This window comes from Sinocyclocheilus rhinocerous, unplaced genomic scaffold (assembly GCF_001515625.1).
Source record: "Sinocyclocheilus rhinocerous isolate Xijiao unplaced genomic scaffold, SAMN03320098_v1.1 scaffold416, whole genome shotgun sequence".
Taxonomy (NCBI): domain Eukaryota; kingdom Metazoa; phylum Chordata; class Actinopteri; order Cypriniformes; family Cyprinidae; genus Sinocyclocheilus; species Sinocyclocheilus rhinocerous.
Genome location: NW_015647952.1, coordinates 1284520 through 1289962, shown reverse-complemented (window position 1 = coordinate 1289962; position 5443 = coordinate 1284520). Strand labels below are relative to the sequence as shown.

The following is a 5443-nucleotide window of genomic DNA, read 5'->3' as shown; positions in this document are numbered from 1 at the left end:
TAGCGCCATTTTGGAGAGTATCCACTGAACGCAAACACCATGTGGTGCGGCTGACACGGAACAACATACACTGTTTGCGTTCAGTGGATACGAGACGAATTGTTGGGTGAACTATCCCTTTAAAGCACGCGGAAATAATGTACTTTCGTGAAGTCTCGGCCACATCATTCATTGAAGGGAAATGACAAGCAGCAGCTTCTAATTCGTCGTTAACATTGAAGTATACAAAGATAAAACAACGCAAGTATCAATAACAGTATTGTTTTTTTGGTTTTGTTTGTGTGTTTTTTTTTACTCCCAAAGCCGTGATTCCCATCCACTTACATTATAAGACTGATAGACTGCAACGGTTTGTGTTCAAAATCTTCGTTTGTGTTCTACTGAAGAAATAAAGTCACCTACATCTTGGATGCCCTGGGGGTAAGCAGATAAACATCAGATTTTATCGCTTTAAAGGGTTAGTTCACCCAAAAATGAAAATTATGTCATTAATTACTCACCCTCATGTCGTTCCAAACCCGTAAGACCTCCGTTCATTTTCGGAACACAAATTAAGATATTTTTGATTCATTCTGACAGCTCTCTGACCCTCTCATAGACAGCAAGGGTACTACCACGATCAACGTTCAGAAACGTAGCAAGGAGATTGGTAAAATAATCCATGTGACATCAGGGGTTCAACCTTAATATTACAAAGCTACGAGAATAGTTTTTGTGCGTAAAAGAAAAAAAAAAAAGACTTTATTCAACAATTCTTCTCCTTCGCGTCACCCTAGCGCCATTTTGGAGAGTATCCACTGAACGCAAACACCATGTGGTGTGGCTGACACGGAACAACATACACTGTTTGCGTTCAGTGGATACGAGACGAATTGTTGGGTGAACTATCCCTTTAAAGCACGCGGAAATAATGTACTTTCGTGAAGTCTCGGCCACATCATTCATTGAAGGGAAATGACAAGCAGCAGCTTCTAATTCGTCGTTAACATTGAAGTATACAAAGATAAAACAACGCAAGTATCAATAACAGTATTGTTTTTCCTGAAGCTTATCGGTACTCCGGTATTGACCCAATTACGTACCGGTCCTCGGTACCCATCCCTATTCCTAACACAATTTTCTTTTATCTTAAAAGGGTAGTAGTTCCCACAAATTCGTTCAAATCGACATTCTTTCTTTTGTGAAACATAGAAGATATTTTGAATGTAAATGATGACCGAACTGATGGTGAACTCGTTGATTCGTTGAATATCTTGGATCGTGTGGTTGTCTGAATCGAGATCGCGATCTTTTAACGATTAATCGTGCAGCTCTATCTTGCATGTATTATTTTTCTATGAACAGTCTCAAACAAAGTCACTTTACAGGCCGGCATTAAAAAAAGAATTGGTCAAATACGGGTTGGCATTTCATCATGTGACTTGCCTAGTCTTAATCAAACGAGATCATGTTTGGTAATAACATAAGATTGTTCACATGATCCACTATAGGTGCCTACTGAGTGAGCTGTTAAGCGTACAGTCTTGAACAGAGAGTTTAAATGAACATGAGCTCTGTGTGTGAGGTCTCGTTAAGGAAAATACGTTTTATTTACAGTCTTAAGATTTTAGGGGGCCTTAGCAGGTACCTTTAAATGTATGTTTTATAATATGTCATTAAACACTTCAAGTTGATGTGTTTTACGGCACATTGTGTGGTGGTTTAATTATGCATAAAAAGCCTGTGGTCTATTCCAGGTGACTCTAGTTACCGTTCCTTTGTTCAAGACCAAAAAAAATCAGGTCAAGTATGTAGGGTTTATATAGCTTTGAGCGTTCAGAGGCCATGTGTATTCAATGTAGTCTCTATATTGTAGCACAGGAATAATAATCTCTATATTGTAGTCAGGAATAAGATTGTTTTACAACACGCAACGTACAAAGCCTCAAGTCTCAAATGAACTTCCTTCTATAATTTTGAAGAAAATTGTTGAAGCATCTTTTTAGTCATACTAGACTTTCATTTTGATAAAGGGACTTTCAGTGATTAGACCAACAATCCAAAAACAGCATGATTCAGAGTAGGGGTGGGCAATATGGCAAAAATATCATATCACAATTTTTTTTAGAAATATCACGATTCACGATTTTATCACGATTTTTTGTCATGTTGGTTATACTATTTTGTCTGAGCATTACAGCCAAACTAGTTTCCCTATTATAAAGACAAAGCCTTTCAATGTATAACAAAATATAAAAAGGAATGGTGGATATTTAGGCCAAAGTGGGCGAAGATAAAAATCTTTGTCATTATTTTATCTTTGTTATTAAAAAATAAGAACAAATATACACATTACAAATACACAATATACAAATAAAACAAACAGTGTTTTATTTTCAGGGACGATAGGTGTATTTAGCAGGAGCATTCAAGAAATTATAAAATTATAAAAAAATAAAACACTATATAGATTGATTCCTCTTAAAGCAACTGCATTAAAGTTTTTCAGTCAAGAGTATTGAGTGATTTTTCTCTGTTTTCGTGTTTTATTAACATTAAAGGAATAGTTCACTCAAAAATATAAATTCTCTCATCTGTCTGTCAATTCTGTCATAGTGTTTTATTTTTATACCATCATTTACTCACTCAAAAGTTGTTTTAAACCTGAATGAGTTTCTTTCTTCTGCTGAACATAAAAGTTACTTTGAAGAACATGGAAAACCAAACAGTTGCTGGTCCACAGCGACTTCCATAGTATTTTTTCCTACTATGAAATTCAATGTGGACCAGCAACTGTTTGGTTTACCCATATTCTTCAAAATATCTTCTTTTGTGTTCAGCACAAGAAAAAAATTAATACAGGTTTGAGACAACATGTGAGTGAGTAAATAACGATAGTAATTACATTTTAGGATGAACTATCCCTTTAATGACAGTCGGCAGCATGTTTAGTACTGTCCCATCCTATCGTCAGCCTGTGAGATCGCCGATACACTATATTATTGTGCTAATTTATTTAATTATTTATTTTGTTAATTATTTGTTTCATGGTCGATTCTTTGTTGGAATATTTGGTTCACGTAACCAGAAAGAGCTCATAAGTGATGAGTTTTCCTTGAACATATGGACATCTCAGGATCCCTAATACTGTAAAATCACTGTTTACTGTAATTTTTATTTCATTTTATTTGATGGCTACTTCAGGCCTGATTAGCTCAAATCTCTCCCTCCACCCACTCCTACACACCCACCTACCAACACTTACAAACACACATGTCCAGTACACCCTCCCCTCTGCACTAAATCACCACACTTGAAGAGTTCAAAACATCAGACCTTGTTCCATATTGCTGTAGAAGAGCGTTCCTTGCCCGAGTTGACAGCGTATGACCTGTTCCTCCACCTCCTGTTGAGACAGAAAGAGGTAAGCTGTCGGATGCACCTGCTGTCAGATCTGCAGAATGCAGATCCTAAACTGATCTGTACGGCACATTTTCAATCAGGATAGACAAGTCAAAAGTCAATCCTAGTTGTGTGAGTATCAGCAGTTGAGCAAGGCGACGGCAACACTTGAAGATGATTAACTTGTTTTGGAGTTGGTGGTTTCGAAAGTTGCCACCTGTTTTGCTCGCAGTGTTTTGGGTTGATTGATTAGTGTGTATTTGACTTGGTATCATTGTTAGCCTAACCCACTCTCTAAATATTTCTAGGTTAATCCAGGTTACTCAACTGATGTTATTTGCTCTCTCTTTATGTGATCTCAGCAGTTCTGAATGTTTTTATGAGGTGTTAACCAGTTTATGATCAAAATAAGCAGGTTTATGGACAGGTGACAGTTTAAGTTCTTGTGATTTGGGTGAAAGCATTTCTGTTTGTTCTTAGTATAATTAGATCATCTTACATTGTCTCAACAAATTAACCATGTTGCTACTGTGCATTAGGGTGCAGGTCCTCCACATGAACGGAATGACATGCTGTTATGGACCTTCTGGAGTGTCTATTTTTTTAGAGGTGTGTGTGTGTGTGTTTGGAGTCAAGAGGTCATGCTTTTTGAGGCTTTGATTCTTGACTCCACCCAGACACATACTCGAGGGCTTTTCACACTGAACGTTAAAATCGGCGCGAATGTTCGGCGCGATGACGCTTTTGAATCGAAACAATAGATCCCTAATGGGGCTATTCACACTAGGCGCGATCATTCGCGGCGCGAAAAAGCGAAGATTTTTTTTCCGTCGTGTGTCGATTTTTTTTCCCCGTCGCCCACCGATGAAACGGGCCGTCCAATCAGATTTGAGCTTAGATCACGTGCCCGGAGCAGCTGCTGTTGCACAAAAGGGTGAGAATGGTGGCGCTGTTTCGCCCATTGTAAACAAACACCAAACAAGAGTATCCCGGTAGAGAGAAGAAAGTGGATGCTGAGTTCTTGTTATTGTTGGTATTTGAGAACAGATTTATTCTCACGTTCTTTATACAGAATAACATTTCTATTAATTCTCCACTGAATTATGTGATCTGGAGAGCACAGTCCATTTTATTCCACGTGCGCGAGAGCGTGTTTACTCAAGATCTGTCAATCATCTCTTGCCCTTCCGTATATTAAAAAAATTGAGAAACATTTGTCTACACGTGAAATATGAAAGCAAATAGACATATGATTATGAAGATATATTTTCTGTATGTTTTTATGCAGCTCACGGTATTTTTATAACAATAAAGGATGTTTATGACAAGCAGGTAGCGTATAGTCTATTATACAAAGAGTGCATGTCTACCTATTATAGAAATTAAAATCCATTTTAGATCACAATCGGAAGTTATTACAAGCACTTGATGATGGTTTAAAGTGGGGTTTGAGCAAAAACATTAAAGGGGTCATATGATGTTGCTAAGAAGAGCATTATTTGGTGTAATGACATGTGTTTATGCGGTTTAAGGTTAAAAAAACACATTATTTTCCACATACTGTACATTATTGTTTCTCCACTTGCCTTTCTGAAACGCGTCGATTTTTACAAAGCTCATCGGTCTGAAAAGCGAGGTGTGCTCTGATTGGCCAGCTATCCAGTGCGTTATGATTGGCCGAATACATCAAGCGCGTGACGAAAATGTTACGCCCCTTGCCATATTGTGATGATGCCCTGTCAGGCCGGAGCGATGATTCAAAAACATGAAAACCCATTATAAACGAGGCATTCGTTGCATCCAGTGGGGACATAATTACGGATTATGACTTATACTGTGTTTTTATGCGTTGCGTTGTATTGTGCCGCGTAAACATAAACCCTGGGCTGGACTCCGCTTCGTCCACGGTGAAAGCCGATCCGGCAATCCACAGCGCAAAGTTGATGTATTTCCTCAGCGACCAGCACGGATCAGCTCTAGGCATGATGAAGAGGATATCATCCTCTTTTGGAAAACCAAACAAAGCAGTTTCGCTTTCACAATGAAACACACAGCGTCTTCA

General features: G+C 38.2%; 1 protein-coding gene across 4 annotated transcripts in view; it reads left to right on the top strand.

Annotated features, from left to right (window-relative positions):
- Positions 1–5443, top strand: part of LOC107709428 (zinc transporter ZIP10-like) — a 24881-nt gene that overhangs the window by 2192 nt on the left and 17246 nt on the right. The window contains exon 1 of one of the 4 annotated variants that reach the window (XM_016513901.1): positions 397–420. The exons of 2 other annotated variants lie outside the window; for them this stretch is intronic. The gene's annotated coding sequence lies outside the window, so the exon portion shown is untranslated. Of the gene's footprint in view, positions 1–396; positions 421–3353; positions 3404–5443 lie in introns of those variants that run through there. One more of the 4 variants, XM_016513900.1, reaches the window with a different exon arrangement.